This window comes from Sus scrofa, chromosome 6, assembly GCF_054392235.1.
Source record: "Sus scrofa isolate SSC_HxYL_T2T_F1_AM1 chromosome 6, Sscrofa_HxYL_maternal_Yorkshire_Landrace_v2.0, whole genome shotgun sequence".
Classification (NCBI taxonomy): Eukaryota; Metazoa; Chordata; class Mammalia; order Artiodactyla; family Suidae; genus Sus; species Sus scrofa.
The window spans coordinates 19,795,066-19,815,545 of NC_139388.1; the positions used below are offsets into that span (position 1 = coordinate 19,795,066).

The 20,480-nt window shown below is 54.9% G+C and overlaps 2 long non-coding RNA genes across 2 annotated transcripts; both read right to left on the reverse strand.

The window, feature by feature from the left end:
* Nucleotides 1-1,533: 1,533 nt before the first annotated feature.
* On the reverse strand, nt 1,534-10,741 carry LOC146402237 (uncharacterized). The gene is made up of 4 exons (XR_014808628.1): nt 8,753-10,741; nt 5,679-8,635; nt 2,587-5,561; nt 1,534-2,469 (listed from the first exon to the last, which is right to left on the reverse strand). It is a non-coding gene; the product is annotated as an uncharacterized LOC146402237 (long non-coding RNA).
* Nucleotides 10,742-13,871: 3,130 nt separating this feature from the next.
* Nucleotides 13,872-20,125, reverse strand: LOC146402238 (uncharacterized). Its single transcript, XR_014805675.1, has 3 exons — nt 17,975-20,125; nt 14,922-17,857; nt 13,872-14,804 (listed from the first exon to the last, which is right to left on the reverse strand). It is a non-coding gene; the product is annotated as an uncharacterized LOC146402238 (long non-coding RNA).
* Nucleotides 20,126-20,480: the final 355 nt, after the last annotated feature.

Below are 20,480 nucleotides of genomic sequence, written 5' to 3' on the forward strand. Positions count from 1 at the left end.
AGGACACAGGCGTCCCTGTAGCATTGGGAGGTGGATCGGCAGCCTGGTGGCTTGGGAGTGTGCTTCGAAGGCTGCTGGAAGGAGTCACTGGGTGTCGGAACGCCTTGTGTTCCTCCAGACGCAGGAGCGGAGACCCGCCCAGCATCTGTGTGGTCTCGGGAGCTGGCCATTTGCAAGGCCCTGACCGTCGGTGGTGGATGTGGGTGGAGAATCAGGCGGCGGCGGCTGCTGCTGCTGCTGCTGCTGCTGCTGCTGCTGCTGCTGCTGCTGCTGCTGTGGAAGGAATGGGGGGCTTTGGTGGCTTTGTGGTGGACCCAGAGCTGGGCGAATCCCTGTGCTTCTCCCTTCCAAAGGCTCAGGGGAGTTTCCTTCTTGCCTTTTGAGAGGAGCCTCCCGTTTCCGGACGGGGCCAGGGTATGGAGGCCTGAGCGAACCCAGGTCTGGTGAATGAAGCAGGGTTGATTGGAATCACCCAGCAAGCTCTCAGGGAGTTCCCTCGTGGCTGCCTGGCTTGAGAGTGTCTATCTGGCAGTGCTGTGGCTGTGGACATGGCTCCAGCGAGATCCAAGTCTGGCCAAAGGGCACCCCATTGTCACAGGGGGCATCGAGATCCATTTATAAAGACGAAGAGATGGGGACAGTATGAGCTTAATTGAGAAAGAAGAAAAGGGGTACACATGCTTATTCTGACAGTGTAGCTAAGGGTATTGCCAGATGAGGCCGTCCCAAAGGCTCTCCTGACCCTCTGCCTCAGGTGGCAGAGTGTTTGAAGGGCAAGCCTTGGGATGGACAGCATCGCAGTGGATTCATTGCCGGGGCAGAGTGTATCTGCATGCCACACATGGGGGCAGGAACATCAATTAGGGATTTAGAAACATAAAAGGAAAGGCTAGTACAGAAAGAAATTTATCCACGCTTGGTCATCACGTCGGGTCCCAGCTCATAGTGCCAGTGCCCCTTGTCAGGGTCAACGGAGCCCGCCTGGCTTCTCCTGAGAGGCAGGGCTATGTAGCATAGCACATGCTGTGGGGAATCCCAAGCCATTAAGGGTGTGGGATTTTATCGGTGATTATTTTCCATTCTCACGGATGTATGGTGCCCAGTTTCACTTGAGCACAAACGCGATCCAGTCGTACATGTATATGCATCTTCTTTTGGTCGCAGTGTCTTCCATTTTGGTTCCACAGAAGTGGCCAGGTAGAATCCCTGTGCTATAGAGCAGGACTTCATTGCTAACACATGCCAAGCACAAGAGGTTGACGCTACCACTCCCAAATCCCAGGCCTTCCCACAGCCTCCCCCTACCATCTGGCAACCACAGCGATGTTTTCCAGTCTATGAGCTGCTTCTACATAGAAAGGTTCGTTGGTTCCATTTGCTAGCTTCCACATAGAAGGGATAGCCCTTGGTATGTGTCGTTCGTGTTCCGACTTAGTTCACCTAGTATGAAACGAGGTGTCACCTAGCTTCTCGTGCCACCTACATGGCTGCGAATGGCATTTTCCTCTTGCTCTGGGGTTTTCGGGGTTCTGCTTTTTTTTTTTTTTTCTCAATGTTTGAGGAGCATTCCAATGTGTACATATCCACTCTCTTCCTAATCCAATCATCTCTCGATGGACATTGAGTTGTTTTCCATGGCTGGCTATTGGGAAGTGTGCTGCATGAACATAGCGGGGGCTTTTACATTTTTCAAAGACCCAATTCCGGAAATAGGACCAAGAGTGGGAGGCCTGGGTGCTGAGGTCGTCCGCTATTGATTTTTGTGGATTCCCTCGATCGTGTGGTCCATCGCGGTTGTCCACACGTACAAAAATACCCACCGTGGAGGAGGGCATCTTCTTGTCCACACCCTCTCAGGGATGTGTGCCTTGTAGACTTCCTAATGGTGGCCCTTCAGAGAGAGGTGGGTTGGTCCTGCAGAGTCCCTTTGACGTGCATGTCTCTCCTCATGAGGGATGCGGGGCACATGTCTCCCAGTGCTTTTTGCCCTCTGCATGTCTGTTTCGGGAAATGTCTCTTGAGGTCTTTTGCCATTTTCCCCTTGGGTTTGGGGTTTTGTTGGGCTGTTGGCTGGTGTCTGCGGTCGAGCTGTTGATTGGGAGACCCCAGGCTGACCTGGGCTCTGGTGCCAGGAGGAAAGTGCCTGAGGGTCGTGCATGGAAGGTGGTCAAACGGTGATCCTTTGGTGAGCAGCTGTGTTAATCCCTGGGCAGTTTCTCGCCTGAGGTCTCCTGAAACGCCGTCCTTGTCTTTACCTTGGAGCCTCTTCCGTTCCCTCAATACAGCTGGTCCGGAAATCGGACCTAAGGCTGGTAGATTGACTGCGAAAAAGGGAGGTGTCCCCAAGAGTCCCCCCAATCCCCTGGGGAACAGAGCTGTCTTTGTCCCTGTGGCGGGCGTGCTCACCTCTGCTGCTGGGAAAACATCGACGTGCAGACAACTCAGGCCAGCTGCGGTGGGGTCCATACACTAGGAAGCACGAGGGAAAGAGAGGACAAAAGGAATGAACGGAAAGAAGCAGTATTCTGGCATAGGAATGAAGGCGTCACAGCTGGAAAGCTATGAACAAAATCAGTGGGTACATACCTACGGACCTGTCTCCATAACGGCATCGTGGCAGGGCTATCTCCCAAAGGGAGAAGGCTGTCCTGATAGGATGGGTTGGGAGCTGAAGGTTTGCATGGAGTGGCAAGGTGGAGGTGGGCCTCCAGGCTCCGAAAGCCTTTGAGAGAGCAATGGCCCTCCTGGATTGGCCCTTCTTGCTAGATCAGGCCGGCGGCGGGGGCGGCCGCGGCGGCGGCAGCTGCGGGGGAAGGCCATTCCAGGAGCATATTGCCCCCAGCCAGTGCCGCCCTGGGGGGCGGCTGAGGCAGAGAGAGGAGGAAAACCTGAGAGTTGCTGTTAGAGCAGGTGTCCACAAGACGGCGCCAGAGCACCTTCTGGACCCAGGTGCAGCGGCAAGGCTGCAGGTGCAGGCTGAGTGGTGGGATGGAGAGTGTGTGGATAGGAAGCCACAGCAAGCGCCCAGAGGCCTTTGCGTTGGTTCCTGGGCACCGGGGACTGTCTGGTCCAAGACGCCTCCTGTCAGGCAGAGGACACAGGCGTCCCTGTAGCATTGGGAGGTGGATCGGCAGCCTGGTGGCTTGGGAGTGTGCTTCGAAGGCTGCTGGAAGGAGTCACTGGGTGTCGGAACGCCTTGTGTTCCTCCAGACGCAGGAGCGGAGACCCGCCCAGCATCTGTGTGGTCTCGGGAGCTGGCCATTTGCAAGGCCCTGACCGTCGGTGGTGGATGTGGGTGGAGAATCAGGCGGCGGCTGCTGCTGCTGCTGCTGCTGCTGCTGCTGCTGCTGCTGCTGCTGCTGCTGCTGCTGTGGAAGGAATGGGGGGCTTTGGTGGCTTTGTGGTGGACCCAGAGCTGGGCGAATCCCTGTGCTTCTCCCTTCCAAAGGCTCAGGGGAGTTTCCTTCTTGCCTTTTGAGAGGAGCCTCCCGTTTCCGGACGGGGCCAGGGTATGGAGGCCTGAGCGAACCCAGGTCTGGTGAATGAAGCAGGGTTGATTGGAATCACCCAGCAAGCTCTCAGGGAGTTCCCTCGTGGCTGCCTGGCTTGAGAGTGTCTATCTGGCAGTGCTGTGGCTGTGGACATGGCTCCAGCGAGATCCAAGTCTGGCCAAAGGGCACCCCATTGTCACAGGGGGCATCGAGATCCATTTATAAAGACGAAGAGATGGGGACAGTATGAGCTTAATTGAGAAAGAAGAAAAGGGGTACACATGCTTATTCTGACAGTGTAGCTAAGGGTATTGCCAGATGAGGCCGTCCCAAAGGCTCTCCTGACCCTCTGCCTCAGGTGGCAGAGTGTTTGAAGGGCAAGCCTTGGGATGGACAGCATCGCAGTGGATTCATTGCCGGGGCAGAGTGTATCTGCATGCCACACATGGGGGCAGGAACATCAATTAGGGATTTAGAAACATAAAAGGAAAGGCTAGTACAGAAAGAAATTTATCCACGCTTGGTCATCACGTCGGGTCCCAGCTCATAGTGCCAGTGCCCCTTGTCAGGGTCAACGGAGCCCGCCTGGCTTCTCCTGAGAGGCAGGGCTATGTAGCATAGCACATGCTGTGGGGAATCCCAAGCCATTAAGGGTGTGGGATTTTATCGGTGATTATTTTCCATTCTCACGGATGTATGGTGCCCAGTTTCACTTGAGCACAAACGCGATCCAGTCGTACATGTATATGCATCTTCTTTTGGTCGCAGTGTCTTCCATTTTGGTTCCACAGAAGTGGCCAGGTAGAATCCCTGTGCTATAGAGCAGGACTTCATTGCTAACACATGCCAAGCACAAGAGGTTGACTCTACCACTCCCAAATCCCAGGCCTTCCCACAGCCTCCCCCTACCATCTGGCAACCACAGCGATGTTTTCCAGTCTATGAGCTGCTTCTACATAGAAAGGTTCGTTGGTTCCATTTGCTAGCTTCCACATAGAAGGGATAGCCCTTGGTATGTGTCGTTCGTGTTCCGACTTAGTTCACCTAGTATGAAACGAGGTGTCACCTAGCTTCTCGTGCCACCTACATGGCTGCGAATGGCATTTTCCTCTTGCTCTGGGGTTTTCGGGGTTCTGCTTTTTTTTTTTTCTCAATGTTTGAGGAGCATTCCAATGTGTACATATCCACTCTCTTCCTAATCCAATCATCTCTCGATGGACATTGAGTTGTTTTCCATGGCTGGCTATTGGGAAGTGTGCTGCATGAACATAGCGGGGGCTTTTACATTTTTCAAAGACCCAATTCCGGAAATAGGACCAAGAGTGGGAGGCCTGGGTGCTGAGGTCGTCCGCTATTGATTTTTGTGGATTCCCTCGATCGTGTGGTCCATCGCGGTTGTCCACACGTACAAAAATACCCACCGTGGAGGAGGGCATCTTCTTGTCCACACCCTCTCAGGGATGTGTGCCTTGTAGACTTCCTAATGGTGGCCCTTCAGAGAGAGGTGGGTTGGTCCTGCAGAGTCCCTTTGACGTGCATGTCTCTCCTCATGAGGGATGCGGGGCACATGTCTCCCAGTGCTTTTTGCCCTCTGCATGTCTGTTTCGGGAAATGTCTCTTGAGGTCTTTTGCCATTTTCCCCTTGGGTTTGGGGTTTTGTTGGGCTGTTGGCTGGTGTCTGCGGTCGAGCTGTTGATTGGGAGACCCCAGGCTGAGCTGGGCTCTGGTGCCAGGAGGAAAGTGCCTGAGGGTCGTGCATGGAAGGTGGTCAAACGGTGATCCTTTGGTGAGCAGCTGTGTTAATCCCTGGGCAGTTTCTCGCCTGAGGTCTCCTGAAACGCCGTCCTTGTCTTTACCTTGGAGCCTCTTCCGTTCCCTCAATACAGCTGGTCCGGAAATCGGACCTAAGGCTGGTAGATTGACTGCGAAAAAGGGAGGTGTCCCCAAGAGTCCCCCCAATCCCCTGGGGAACAGAGCTGTCTTTGTCCCTGTGGCGGGCGTGCTCACCTCTGCTGCTGGGAAAACATCGACGTGCAGACAACTCAGGCCAGCTGCGGTGGGGTCCATACACTAGGAAGCACGAGGGAAAGAGAGGACAAAAGGAATGAACGGAAAGAAGCAGTATTCTGGCATAGGAATGAAGGCGTCACAGCTGGAAAGCTATGAACAAAATCAGTGGGTACATACCTACGGACCTGTCTCCATAACGGCATCGTGGCAGGGCTATCTCCCAAAGGGAGAAGGCTGTCCTGATAGGATGGGTTGGGAGCTGAAGGTTTGCATGGAGTGGCAAGGTGGAGGTGGGCCTCCAGGCTCCGAAAGCCTTTGAGAGAGCAATGGCCCTCCTGGATTGGCCCTTCTTGCTAGATCAGGCCGGCGGCGGGGGCGGCCGCGGCGGCGGCAGCTGCGGGGGAAGGCCATTCCAGGAGCATATTGCCCCCAGCCAGTGCCGCCCTGGGGGGCGGCTGAGGCAGAGAGAGGAGGAAAACCTGAGAGTTGCTGTTAGAGCAGGTGTCCACAAGACGGCGCCAGAGCACCTTCTGGACCCAGGTGCAGCGGCAAGGCTGCAGGTGCAGGCTGAGTGGTGGGATGGAGAGTGTGTGGATAGGAAGCCACAGCAAGCGCCCAGAGGCCTTTGCGTTGGTTCCTGGGCACCGGGGACTGTCTGGTCCAAGACGCCTCCTGTCAGGCAGAGGACACAGGCGTCCCTGTAGCATTGGGAGGTGGATCGGCAGCCTGGTGGCTTGGGAGTGTGCTTCGAAGGCTGCTGGAAGGAGTCACTGGGTGTCGGAACGCCTTGTGTTCCTCCAGACGCAGGAGCGGAGACCCGCCCAGCATCTGTGTGGTCTCGGGAGCTGGCCATTTGCAAGGCCCTGACCGTCGGTGGTGGATGTGGGTGGAGAATCAGGCGGCTGCTGCTGCTGCTGCTGCTGCTGCTGCTGCTGCTGCTGCTGTGGAAGGAATGGGGGGCTTTGGTGGCTTTGTGGTGGACCCAGAGCTGGGCGAATCCCTGTGCTTCTCCCTTCCAAAGGCTCAGGGGAGTTTCCTTCTTGCCTTTTGAGAGGAGCCTCCCGTTTCCGGACGGGGCCAGGGTATGGAGGCCTGAGCGAACCCAGGTCTGGTGAATGAAGCAGGGTTGATTGGAATCACCCAGCAAGCTCTCAGGGAGTTCCCTCGTGGCTGCCTGGCTTGAGAGTGTCTATCTGTCAGTGCTGTGGCTGTGGACATGGCTCCAGCGAGATCCAAGTCTGGCCAAAGGGCACCCCATTGTCACAGGGGGCATCGAGATCCATTTATAAAGACGAAGAGATGGGGACAGTATGAGCTTAATTGAGAAAGAAGAAAAGGGGTACACATGCTTATTCTGACAGTGTAGCTAAGGGTATTGCCAGATGAGGCAGTCCCAAAGGCTCTCCTGACCCTCTGCCTCAGGTGGCAGAGTGTTTGAAGGGCAAGCCTTGGGATGGACAGCATCGCAGTGGATTCATTGCCGGGGCAGAGTGTATCTGCATGCCACACATGGGGGCAGGAACATCAATTAGGGATTTAGAAACATAAAAGGAAAGGCTAGTACAGAAAGAAATTTATCCACGCTTGGTCATCACGTCGGGTCCCAGCTCATAGTGCCAGTGCCCCTTGTCAGGGTCAACGGAGCCCGCCTGGCTTCTCCTGAGAGGCAGGGCTATGTACCATAGCACATGCTGTGGGGAATCCCAAGCCATTAAGGGTGTGGGATTTTATCGGTGATTATTTTCCATTCTCACGGATGTATGGTGCCCAGTTTCACTTGAGCACAAACGCGATCCAGTCGTACATGTATATGCATCTTCTTTTGGTCGCAGTGTCTTCCATTTTGGTTCCACAGAAGTGGCCAGGTAGAATCCCTGTGCTATAGAGCAGGACTTCATTGCTAACACATGCCAAGCACAAGAGGTTGACTCTACCACTCCCAAATCCCAGGCCTTCCCACAGCCTCCCCCTACCATCTGGCAACCACAGCGATGTTTTCCAGTCTATGAGCTGCTTCTACATAGAAAGGTTCGTTGGTTCCATTTGCTAGCTTCCACATAGAAGGGATAGCCCTTGGTATGTGTCGTTCGTGTTCCGACTTAGTTCACCTAGTATGAAACGAGGTGTCACCTAGCTTCTCGTGCCACCTACATGGCTGCGAATGGCATTTTCCTCTTGCTCTGGGGTTTTCGGGGTTCTGCTTTTTTTTTTTTCTCAATGTTTGAGGAGCATTCCAATGTGTACATATCCACTCTCTTCCTAATCCAATCATCTCTCGATGGACATTGAGTTGTTTTCCATGGCTGGCTATTGGGAAGTGTGCTGCATGAACATAGCGGGGGCTTTTACATTTTTCAAAGACCCAATTCCGGAAATAGGACCAAGAGTGGGAGGCCTGGGTGCTGAGGTCGTCCGCTATTGATTTTTGTGGATTCCCTCGATCGTGTGGTCCATCGCGGTTGTCCACACGTACAAAAATACCCACCGTGGAGGAGGGCATCTTCTTGTCCACACCCTCTCAGGGATGTGTGCCTTGTAGACTTCCTAATGGTGGCCCTTCAGAGAGAGGTGGGTTGGTCCTGCAGAGTCCCTTTGACGTGCATGTCTCTCCTCATGAGGGATGCGGGGCACATGTCTCCCAGTGCTTTTTGCCCTCTGCATGTCTGTTTCGGGAAATGTCTCTTGAGGTCTTTTGCCATTTTCCCCTTGGGTTTGGGGTTTTGTTGGGCTGTTGGCTGGTGTCTGCGGTCGAGCTGTTGATTGGGAGACCCCAGGCTGACCTGGGCTCTGGTGCCAGGAGGAAAGTGCCTGAGGGTCGTGCATGGAAGGTGGTCAAACGGTGATCCTTTGGTGAGCAGCTGTGTTAATCCCTGGGCAGTTTCTCGCCTGAGGTCTCCTGAAACGCCGTCCTTGTCTTTACCTTGGAGCCTCTTCCGTTCCCTCAATACAGCTGGTCCGGAAATCGGACCTAAGGCTGGTAGATTGACTGCGAAAAAGGGAGGTGTCCCCAAGAGTCCCCCCAATCCCCTGGGGAACAGAGCTGTCTTTGTCCCTGTGGCGGGCGTGCTCACCTCTGCTGCTGGGAAAACATCGACGTGCAGACAACTCAGGCCAGCTGCGGTGGGGTCCATACACTAGGAAGCACGAGGGAAAGAGAGGACAAAAGGAATGAACGGAAAGAAGCAGTATTCTGGCATAGGAATGAAGGCGTCACAGCTGGAAAGCTATGAACAAAATCAGTGGGTACATACCTACGGACCTGTCTCCATAACGGCATCGTGGCAGGGCTATCTCCCAAAGGGAGAAGGCTGTCCTGATAGGATGGGTTGGGAGCTGAAGGTTTGCATGGAGTGGCAAGGTGGAGGTGGGCCTCCAGGCTCCGAAAGCCTTTGAGAGAGCAATGGCCCTCCCGGATTGGCCCTTCTTGCTAGATCAGGCCGGCGGCGGGGGCGGCCGCGGCGGCGGCAGCTGCGGGGGAAGGCCATTCCAGGAGCATATTGCCCCCAGCCAGTGCCGCCCTGGGGGGCGGCTGAGGCAGAGAGAGGAGGAAAACCTGAGAGTTGCTGTTAGAGCAGGTGTCCACAAGACGGCGCCAGAGCACCTTCTGGACCCAGGTGCAGCGGCAAGGCTGCAGGTGCAGGCTGAGTGGTGGGATGGAGAGTGTGTGGATAGGAAGCCACAGCAAGCGCCCAGAGGCCTTTGCGTTGGTTCCTGGGCACCGGGGACTGTCTGGTCCAAGACGCCTCCTGTCAGGCAGAGGACACAGGCGTCCCTGTAGCATTGGGAGGTGGATCGGCAGCCTGGTGGCTTGGGAGTGTGCTTCGAAGGCTGCTGGAAGGAGTCACTGGGTGTCGGAACGCCTTGTGTTCCTCCAGACGCAGGAGCGGAGACCCGCCCAGCATCTGTGTGGTCTCGGGAGCTGGCCATTTGCAAGGCCCTGACCGTCGGTGGTGGATGTGGGTGGAGAATCAGGCGGCGGCTGCTGCTGCTGCTGCTGCTGCTGCTGCTGCTGCTGCTGCTGTGGAAGGAATGGGGGGCTTTGGTGGCTTTGTGGTGGACCCAGAGCTGGGCGAATCCCTGTGCTTCTCCCTTCCAAAGGCTCAGGGGAGTTTCCTTCTTGCCTTTTGAGAGGAGCCTCCCGTTTCCGGACGGGGCCAGGGTATGGAGGCCTGAGCGAACCCAGGTCTGGTGAATGAAGCAGGGTTGATTGGAATCACCCAGCAAGCTCTCAGGGAGTTCCCTCGTGGCTGCCTGGCTTGAGAGTGTCTATCTGGCAGTGCTGTGGCTGTGGACATGGCTCCAGCGAGATCCAAGTCTGGCCAAAGGGCACCCCATTGTCACAGGGGGCATCGAGATCCATTTATAAAGACGAAGAGATGGGGACAGTATGAGCTTAATTGAGAAAGAAGAAAAGGGGTACACATGCTTATTCTGACAGTGTAGCTAAGGGTATTGCCAGATGAGGCCGTCCCAAAGGCTCTCCTGACCCTCTGCCTCAGGTGGCAGAGTGTTTGAAGGGCAAGCCTTGGGATGGACAGCATCGCAGTGGATTCATTGCCGGGGCAGAGTGTATCTGCATGCCACACATGGGGGCAGGAACATCAATTAGGGATTTAGAAACATAAAAGGAAAGGCTAGTACAGAAAGAAATTTATCCACGCTTGGTCATCACGTCGGGTCCCAGCTCATAGTGCCAGTGCCCCTTGTCAGGGTCAACGGAGCCCGCCTGGCTTCTCCTGAGAGGCAGGGCTATGTACCATAGCACATGCTGTGGGGAATCCCAAGCCATTAAGGGTGTGGGATTTTATCGGTGATTATTTTCCATTCTCACGGATGTATGGTGCCCAGTTTCACTTGAGCACAAACGCGATCCAGTCGTACATGTATATGCATCTTCTTTTGGTCGCAGTGTCTTCCATTTTGGTTCCACAGAAGTGGCCAGGTAGAATCCCTGTGCTATAGAGCAGGACTTCATTGCTAACACATGCCAAGCACAAGAGGTTGACGCTACCACTCCCAAATCCCAGGCCTTCCCACAGCCTCCCCCTACCATCTGGCAACCACAGCGATGTTTTCCAGTCTATGAGCTGCTTCTACATAGAAAGGTTCGTTGGTTCCATTTGCTAGCTTCCACATAGAAGGGATAGCCCTTGGTATGTGTCGTTCGTGTTCCGACTTAGTTCACCTAGTATGAAACGAGGTGTCACCTAGCTTCTCGTGCCACCTACATGGCTGCGAATGGCATTTTCCTCTTGCTCTGGGGTTTTCGGGGTTCTGCTTTTTTTTTTTTCTCAATGTTTGAGGAGCATTCCAATGTGTACATATCCACTCTCTTCCTAATCCAATCATCTCTCGATGGACATTGAGTTGTTTTCCATGGCTGGCTATTGGGAAGTGTGCTGCATGAACATAGCGGGGGCTTTTACATTTTTCAAAGACCCAATTCCGGAAATAGGACCAAGAGTGGGAGGCCTGGGTGCTGAGGTCGTCCGCTATTGATTTTTGTGGATTCCCTCGATCGTGTGGTCCATCGCGGTTGTCCACACGTACAAAAATACCCACCGTGGAGGAGGGCATCTTCTTGTCCACACCCTCTCAGGGATGTGTGCCTTGTAGACTTCCTAATGGTGGCCCTTCAGAGAGAGGTGGGTTGGTCCTGCAGAGTCCCTTTGACGTGCATGTCTCTCCTCATGAGGGATGCGGGGCACATGTCTCCCAGTGCTTTTTGCCCTCTGCATGTCTGTTTCGGGAAATGTCTCTTGAGGTCTTTTGCCATTTTCCCCTTGGGTTTGGGGTTTTGTTGGGCTGTTGGCTGGTGTCTGCGGTCGAGCTGTTGATTGGGAGACCCCAGGCTGACCTGGGCTCTGGTGCCAGGAGGAAAGTGCCTGAGGGTCGTGCATGGAAGGTGGTCAAACGGTGATCCTTTGGTGAGCAGCTGTGTTAATCCCTGGGCAGTTTCTCGCCTGAGGTCTCCTGAAACGCCGTCCTTGTCTTTACCTTGGAGCCTCTTCCGTTCCCTCAATACAGCTGGTCCGGAAATCGGACCTAAGGCTGGTAGATTGACTGCGAAAAAGGGAGGTGTCCCCAAGAGTCCCCCCAATCCCCTGGGGAACAGAGCTGTCTTTGTCCCTGTGGCGGGCGTGCTCACCTCTGCTGCTGGGAAAACATCGACGTGCAGACAACTCAGGCCAGCTGCGGTGGGGTCCATACACTAGGAAGCACGAGGGAAAGAGAGGACAAAAGGAATGAACGGAAAGAAGCAGTATTCTGGCATAGGAATGAAGGCGTCACAGCTGGAAAGCTATGAACAAAATCAGTGGGTACATACCTACGGACCTGTCTCCATAACGGCATCGTGGCAGGGCTATCTCCCAAAGGGAGAAGGCTGTCCTGATAGGATGGGTTGGGAGCTGAAGGTTTGCATGGAGTGGCAAGGTGGAGGTGGGCCTCCAGGCTCCGAAAGCCTTTGAGAGAGCAATGGCCCTCCCGGATTGGCCCTTCTTGCTAGATCAGGCCGGCGGCGGGGGCGGCCGCGGCGGCGGCAGCTGCGGGGGAAGGCCATTCCAGGAGCATATTGCCCCCAGCCAGTGCCGCCCTGGGGGGCGGCTGAGGCAGAGAGAGGAGGAAAACCTGAGAGTTGCTGTTAGAGCAGGTGTCCACAAGACGGCGCCAGAGCACCTTCTGGACCCAGGTGCAGCGGCAAGGCTGCAGGTGCAGGCTGAGTGGTGGGATGGAGAGTGTGTGGATAGGAAGCCACAGCAAGCGCCCAGAGGCCTTTGCGTTGGTTCCTGGGCACCGGGGACTGTCTGGTCCAAGACGCCTCCTGTCAGGCAGAGGACACAGGCGTCCCTGTAGCATTGGGAGGTGGATCGGCAGCCTGGTGGCTTGGGAGTGTGCTTCGAAGGCTGCTGGAAGGAGTCACTGGGTGTCGGAACGCCTTGTGTTCCTCCAGACGCAGGAGCGGAGACCCGCCCAGCATCTGTGTGGTCTCGGGAGCTGGCCATTTGCAAGGCCCTGACCGTCGGTGGTGGATGTGGGTGGAGAATCAGGCGGCGGCGGCGGCGGCTGCTGCTGCTGCTGCTGCTGCTGCTGCTGCTGCTGCTGCTGCTGCTGCGGAAGGAATGGGGGGCTTTGGTGGCTTTGTGGTGGACCCAGAGCTGGGCGAATCCCTGTGCTTCTCCCTTCCAAAGGCTCAGGGGAGTTTCCTTCTTGCCTTTTGAGAGGAGCCTCCCGTTTCCGGACGGGGCCAGGGTATGGAGGCCTGAGCGAACCCAGGTCTGGTGAATGAAGCAGGGTTGATTGGAATCACCCAGCAAGCTCTCAGGGAGTTCCCTCGTGGCTGCCTGGCTTGAGAGTGTCTATCTGTCAGTGCTGTGGCTGTGGACATGGCTCCAGCGAGATCCAAGTCTGGCCAAAGGGCACCCCATTGTCACAGGGGGCATCGAGATCCATTTATAAAGACGAAGAGATGGGGACAGTATGAGCTTAATTGAGAAAGAAGAAAAGGGGTACACATGCTTATTCTGACAGTGTAGCTAAGGGTATTGCCAGATGAGGCAGTCCCAAAGGCTCTCCTGACCCTCTGCCTCAGGTGGCAGAGTGTTTGAAGGGCAAGCCTTGGGATGGACAGCATCGCAGTGGATTCATTGCCGGGGCAGAGTGTATCTGCATGCCACACATGGGGGCAGGAACATCAATTAGGGATTTAGAAACATAAAAGGAAAGGCTAGTACAGAAAGAAATTTATCCACGCTTGGTCATCACGTCGGGTCCCAGCTCATAGTGCCAGTGCCCCTTGTCAGGGTCAACGGAGCCCGCCTGGCTTCTCCTGAGAGGCAGGGCTATGTACCATAGCACATGCTGTGGGGAATCCCAAGCCATTAAGGGTGTGGGATTTTATCGGTGATTATTTTCCATTCTCACGGATGTATGGTGCCCAGTTTCACTTGAGCACAAACGCGATCCAGTCGTACATGTATATGCATCTTCTTTTGGTCGCAGTGTCTTCCATTTTGGTTCCACAGAAGTGGCCAGGTAGAATCCCTGTGCTATAGAGCAGGACTTCATTGCTAACACATGCCAAGCACAAGAGGTTGACTCTACCACTCCCAAATCCCAGGCCTTCCCACAGCCTCCCCCTACCATCTGGCAACCACAGCGATGTTTTCCAGTCTATGAGCTGCTTCTACATAGAAAGGTTCGTTGGTTCCATTTGCTAGCTTCCACATAGAAGGGATAGCCCTTGGTATGTGTCGTTCGTGTTCCGACTTAGTTCACCTAGTATGAAACGAGGTGTCACCTAGCTTCTCGTGCCACCTACATGGCTGCGAATGGCATTTTCCTCTTGCTCTGGGGTTTTCGGGGTTCTGCTTTTTTTTTTTTCTCAATGTTTGAGGAGCATTCCAATGTGTACATATCCACTCTCTTCCTAATCCAATCATCTCTCGATGGACATTGAGTTGTTTTCCATGGCTGGCTATTGGGAAGTGTGCTGCATGAACATAGCGGGGGCTTTTACATTTTTCAAAGACCCAATTCCGGAAATAGGACCAAGAGTGGGAGGCCTGGGTGCTGAGGTCGTCCGCTATTGATTTTTGTGGATTCCCTCGATCGTGTGGTCCATCGCGGTTGTCCACACGTACAAAAATACCCACCGTGGAGGAGGGCATCTTCTTGTCCACACCCTCTCAGGGATGTGTGCCTTGTAGACTTCCTAATGGTGGCCCTTCAGAGAGAGGTGGGTTGGTCCTGCAGAGTCCCTTTGACGTGCATGTCTCTCCTCATGAGGGATGCGGGGCACATGTCTCCCAGTGCTTTTTGCCCTCTGCATGTCTGTTTCGGGAAATGTCTCTTGAGGTCTTTTGCCATTTTCCCCTTGGGTTTGGGGTTTTGTTGGGCTGTTGGCTGGTGTCTGCGGTCGAGCTGTTGATTGGGAGACCCCAGGCTGACCTGGGCTCTGGTGCCAGGAGGAAAGTGCCTGAGGGTCGTGCATGGAAGGTGGTCAAACGGTGATCCTTTGGTGAGCAGCTGTGTTAATCCCTGGGCAGTTTCTCGCCTGAGGTCTCCTGAAACGCCGTCCTTGTCTTTACCTTGGAGCCTCTTCCGTTCCCTCAATACAGCTGGTCCGGAAATCGGACCTAAGGCTGGTAGATTGACTGCGAAAAAGGGAGGTGTCCCCAAGAGTCCCCCCAATCCCCTGGGGAACAGAGCTGTCTTTGTCCCTGTGGCGGGCGTGCTCACCTCTGCTGCTGGGAAAACATCGACGTGCAGACAACTCAGGCCAGCTGCGGTGGGGTCCATACACTAGGAAGCACGAGGGAAAGAGAGGACAAAAGGAATGAACGGAAAGAAGCAGTATTCTGGCATAGGAATGAAGGCGTCACAGCTGGAAAGCTATGAACAAAATCAGTGGGTACATACCTACGGACCTGTCTCCATAACGGCATCGTGGCAGGGCTATCTCCCAAAGGGAGAAGGCTGTCCTGATAGGATGGGTTGGGAGCTGAAGGTTTGCATGGAGTGGCAAGGTGGAGGTGGGCCTCCAGGCTCCGAAAGCCTTTGAGAGAGCAATGGCCCTCCCGGATTGGCCCTTCTTGCTAGATCAGGCCGGCGGCGGGGGCGGCCGCGGCGGCGGCAGCTGCGGGGGAAGGCCATTCCAGGAGCATATTGCCCCCAGCCAGTGCCGCCCTGGGGGGCGGCTGAGGCAGAGAGAGGAGGAAAACCTGAGAGTTGCTGTTAGAGCAGGTGTCCACAAGACGGCGCCAGAGCACCTTCTGGACCCAGGTGCAGCGGCAAGGCTGCAGGTGCAGGCTGAGTGGTGGGATGGAGAGTGTGTGGATAGGAAGCCACAGCAAGCGCCCAGAGGCCTTTGCGTTGGTTCCTGGGCACCGGGGACTGTCTGGTCCAAGACGCCTCCTGTCAGGCAGAGGACACAGGCGTCCCTGTAGCATTGGGAGGTGGATCAGCAGCCTGGTGGCTTGGGAGTGTGCTTCGAAGGCTGCTGGAAGGAGTCACTGGGTGTCGGAACGCCTTGTGTTCCTCCAGACGCAGGAGCGGAGACCCGCCCAGCATCTGTGTGGTCTCGGGAGCTGGCCATTTGCAAGGCCCTGACCGTCGGTGGTGGATGTGGGTGGAGAATCAGGCGGCTGCTGCTGCTGCTGCTGCTGCTGCTGCTGTGGAAGGAATGGGGGGCTTTGGTGGCTTTGTGGTGGACCCAGAGCTGGGCGAATCCCTGTGCTTCTCCCTTCCAAAGGCTCAGGGGAGTTTCCTTCTTGCCTTTTGAGAGGAGCCTCCCGTTTCCGGACGGGGCCAGGGTATGGAGGCCTGAGCGAACCCAGGTCTGGTGAATGAAGCAGGGTTGATTGGAATCACAGGGAGGTTCACTCGTGGCTGCCTGTCTTGAGAGTGTCTATCTGTCAGTGCTGTGGCTGTGGACATGGCTCCAGCGAGATCCAAGTCTGGCCAAAGGGCACCCCATTGTCACAGGGGGCATCGAGATCCATTTATAAAGACGAAGAGATGGGGACAGTATGAGCTTAATTGAGAAAGAAGAAAAGGGGTACACATGCTTATTCTGACAGTGTAGCTAAGGGTATTGCCAGATGAGGCCGTCCCAAAGGCTCTCCTGACCCTCTGCCTCAGGTGGCAGAGTGTTTGAAGGGCAAGCCTTGGGATGGACAGCATCGCAGTGGATTCATTGCCGGGGCAGAGTGTATCTGCATGCCACACATGGGGGCAGGAACATCAATTAGGGATTTAGAAACATAAAAGGAAAGGCTAGTACAGAAAGAAATTTATCCACGCTTGGTCATCACGTCGGGTCCCAGCTCATAGTGCCAGTGCCCCTTGTCAGGGTCAACGGAGCCCGCCTGGCTTCTCCTGAGAGGCAGGGCTATGTAGCATAGCACATGCTGTGGGGAATCCCAAGCCATTAAGGGTGTGGGATTTTATCGGTGATTATTTTCCATTCTCACGGATGTATGGTGCCCAGTTTCACTTGAGCACAAACGCGATCCAGTCGTACATGTATATGCATCTTCTTTTGGTCGCAGTGTCTTCCATTTTGGTTCCACAGAAGTGGCCAGGTAGAATCCCTGTGCTATAGAGCAGGACTTCATTGCTAACACATGCCAAGCACAAGAGGTTGACGCTACCACTCCCAAATCCCAGGCCTTCCCACAGCCTCCCCCTACCATCTGGCAACCACAGCGATGTTTTCCAGTCTATGAGCTGCTTCTACATAGAAAGGTTCGTTGGTTCCATTTGCTAGCTTCCACATAGAAGGGATAGCCCTTGGTATGTGTCGTTCGTGTTCCGACTTAGTTCACCTAGTATGAAACGAGGTGTCACCTAGCTTCTCGTGCCACCTACATGGCTGCGAATGGCATTTTCCTCTTGCTCTGGGGTTTTCGGGGTTCTGCTTTTTTTTTTTTTTTCTCAATGTTTGAGGAGCATTCCAATGTGTACATATCCACTCTCTTCCTAATCCAATCATCTCTCGATGGACATTGAGTTGTTTTCCATGGCTGGCTATTGGGAAGTGTGCTGCATGAACATAGCGGGGGCTTTTACATTTTTCAAAGACCCAATTCCGGAAATAGGACCAAGAGTGGGAGGCCTGGGTGCTGAGGTCGTCCGCTATTGATTTTTGTGGATTCCCTCGATCGTGTGGTCCATCGCGGTTGTCCACACGTACAAAAATACCCACCGTGGAGGAGGGCATCTTCTTGTCCACACCCTCTCAGGGATGTGTGCCTTGTAGACTTCCTAATGGTGGCCCTTCAGAGAGAGGTGGGTTGGTCCTGCAGAGTCCCTTTGACGTGCATGTCTCTCCTCATGAGGGATGCGGGGCACATGTCTCCCAGTGCTTTTTGCCCTCTGCATGTCTGTTTCGGGAAATGTCTCTTGAGGTCTTTTGCCATTTTCCCCTTGGGTTTGGGGTTTTGTTGGGCTGTTGGCTGGTGTCTGCGGTCGAGCTGTTGATTGGGAGACCCCAGGCTGACCTGGGCTCTGGTGCCAGGAGGAAAGTGCCTGAGGGTCGTGCATGGAAGGTGGTCAAACGGTGATCCTTTGGTGAGCAGCTGTGTTAATCCCTGGGCAGTTTCTCGCCTGAGGTCTCCTGAAACGCCGTCCTTGTCTTTACCTTGGAGCCTCTTCCGTTCCCTCAATACAGCTGGTCCGGAAATCGGACCTAAGGCTGGTAGATTGACTGCGAAAAAGGGAGGTGTCCCCAAGAGTCCCCCCAATCCCCTGGGGAACAGAGCTGTCTTTGTCCCTGTGGCGGGCGTGCTCACCTCTGCTGCTGGGAAAACATCGACGTGCAGACAACTCAGGCCAGCTGCGGTGGGGTCCATACACTAGGAAGCACGAGGGAAAGAGAGGACAAAAGGAATGAACGGAAAGAAGCAGTATTCTGGCATAGGAATGAAGGCGTCACAGCTGGAAAGCTATGAACAAAATCAGTGGGTACATACCTACGGACCTGTCTCCATAACGGCATCGTGGCAGGGCTATCTCCCAAAGGGAGAAGGCTGTCCTGATAGGATGGGTTGGGAGCTGAAGGTTTGCATGGAGTGGCAAGGTGGAGGTGGGCCTCCAGGCTCCGAAAGCCTTTGAGAGAGCAATGGCCCTCCTGGATTGGCCCTTCTTGCTAGATCAGGCCGGCGGCGGGGGCGGCCGCGGCGGCGGCAGCGCAGCTGCGGGGGAAGGCCATTCCAGGAGCATATTGCCCCCAGCCAGTGCCGCCCTGGGGGGCGGCTGAGGCAGAGAGAGGAGGAAAACCTGAGAGTTGCTGTTAGAGCAGGTGTCCACAAGACGGCGCCAGAGCACCTTCTGGACCCAGGTGCAGCGGCAAGGCTGCAGGTGCAGGCTGAGTGGTGGGATGGAGAGTGTGTGGATAGGAAGCCACAGCAAGCGCCCAGAGGCCTTTGCGTTGGTTCCTGGGCACCGGGGACTGTCTGGTCCAAGACGCCTCCTGTCAGGCAGAGGACACAGGCGTCCCTGTAGCATTGGGAGGTGGATCGGCAGCCTGGTGGCTTGGGAGTGTGCTTCGAAGGCTGCTGGAAGGAGTCACTGGGTGTCGGAACGCCTTGTGTTCCTCCAGACGCAGGAGCGGAGACCCGCCCAGCATCTGTGTGGTCTCGGGAGCTGGCCATTTGCAAGGCCCTGACCGTCGGTGGTGGATGTGGGTGGAGAATCAGGCGGCGGCTGCTGCTGCTGCTGCTGCTGCTGCTGCTGCTGCTGCTGCTGCTGCTGCTGCTGCTGTGGAAGGAATGGGGGGCTTTGGTGGCTTTGTGGTGGACCCAGAGCTGGGCGAATCCCTGTGCTTCTCCCTTCCAAAGGCTCAGGGGAGTTTCCTTCTTGCCTTTTGAGAGGAGCCTCCCGTTTCCGGACGGGGCCAGGGTATGGAGGCCTGAGCGAACCCAGGTCTGGTGAATGAAGCAGGGTTGATTGGAATCACCCAGCAAGCTCTCAGGGAGTTCCCTCGTGGCTGCCTGGCTTGAGAGTGTCTATCTGGCAGTGCTGTGGCTGTGGACATGGCTCCAGCGAGATCCAAGTCTGGCCAAAGGGCACCCCATTGTCACAGGGGGCATCGAGATCCATTTATAAAGACGAAGAGATGGGGACAGTATGAGCTTAATTGAGAAAGAAGAAAAGGGGTACACATGCTTATTCTGACAGTGTAGCTAAGGGTATTGCCAGATGAGGCCGTCCCAAAGGCTCTCCTGACCCTCTGCCTCAGGTGGCAGAGTGTTTGAAGGGCAAGCCTTGGGATGGACAGCATCGCAGTGGATTCATTGCCGGGGCAGAGTGTATCTGCATGCCACACATGGGGGCAGGAACATCAATTAGGGATTTAGAAACATAAAAGGAAAGGCTAGTACAGAAAGAAATTTATCCACGCTTGGTCATCACGTCGGGTCCCAGCTCATAGTGCCAGTGCCCCTTGTCAGGGTCAACGGAGCCCGCCTGGCTTCTCCTGAGAGGCAGGGCTATGTAGCATAGCACATGCTGTGGGGAATCCCAAGCCATTAAGGGTGTGGGATTTTATCGGTGATTATTTTCCATTCTCACGGATGTATGGTGCCCAGTTTCACTTGAGCACAAACGCGATCCAGTCGTACATGTATATGCATCTTCTTTTGGTCGCAGTGTCTTCCATTTTGGTTCCACAGAAGTGGCCAGGTAGAATCCCTGTGCTATAGAGCAGGACTTCATTGCTAACACATGCCAAGCACAAGAGGTTGACGCTACCACTCCCAAATCCCAGGCCTTCCCACAGCCTCCCCCTACCATCTGGCAACCACAGCGATGTTTTCCAGTCTATGAGCTGCTTCTACATAGAAAGGTTCGTTGGTTCCATTTGCTAGCTTCCACATAGAAGGGATAGCCCTTGGTATGTGTCGTTCGTGTTCCGACTTAGTTCACCTAGTATGAAACGAGGTGTCACCTAGCTTCTCGTGCCACCTACATGGCTGCGAATGGCATTTTCCTCTTGCTCTGGGGTTTTCGGGGTTCTGCTTTTTTTTTTTTCTCAATGTTTGAGGAGCATTCCAATGTGTACATATCCACTCTCTTCCTAATCCAATCATCTCTCGATGGACATTGAGTTGTTTTCCATGGCTGGCTATTGGGAAGTGTGCTGCATGAACATAGCGGGGGCTTTTACATTTTTCAAAGACCCAATTCCGGAAATAGGACCAAGAGTGGGAGGCCTGGGTGCTGAGGTCGTCCGCTATTGATTTTTGTGGATTCCCTCGATCGTGTGGTCCATCGCGGTTGTCCACACGTACAAAAATACCCACCGTGGAGGAGGGCATCTTCTTGTCCACACCCTCTCAGGGATGTGTGCCTTGTAGACTTCCTAATGGTGGCCCTTCAGAGAGAGGTGGGTTGGTCCTGCAGAGTCCCTTTGACGTGCATGTCTCTCCTCATGAGGGATGCGGGGCACATGTCTCCCAGTGCTTTTTGCCCTCTGCA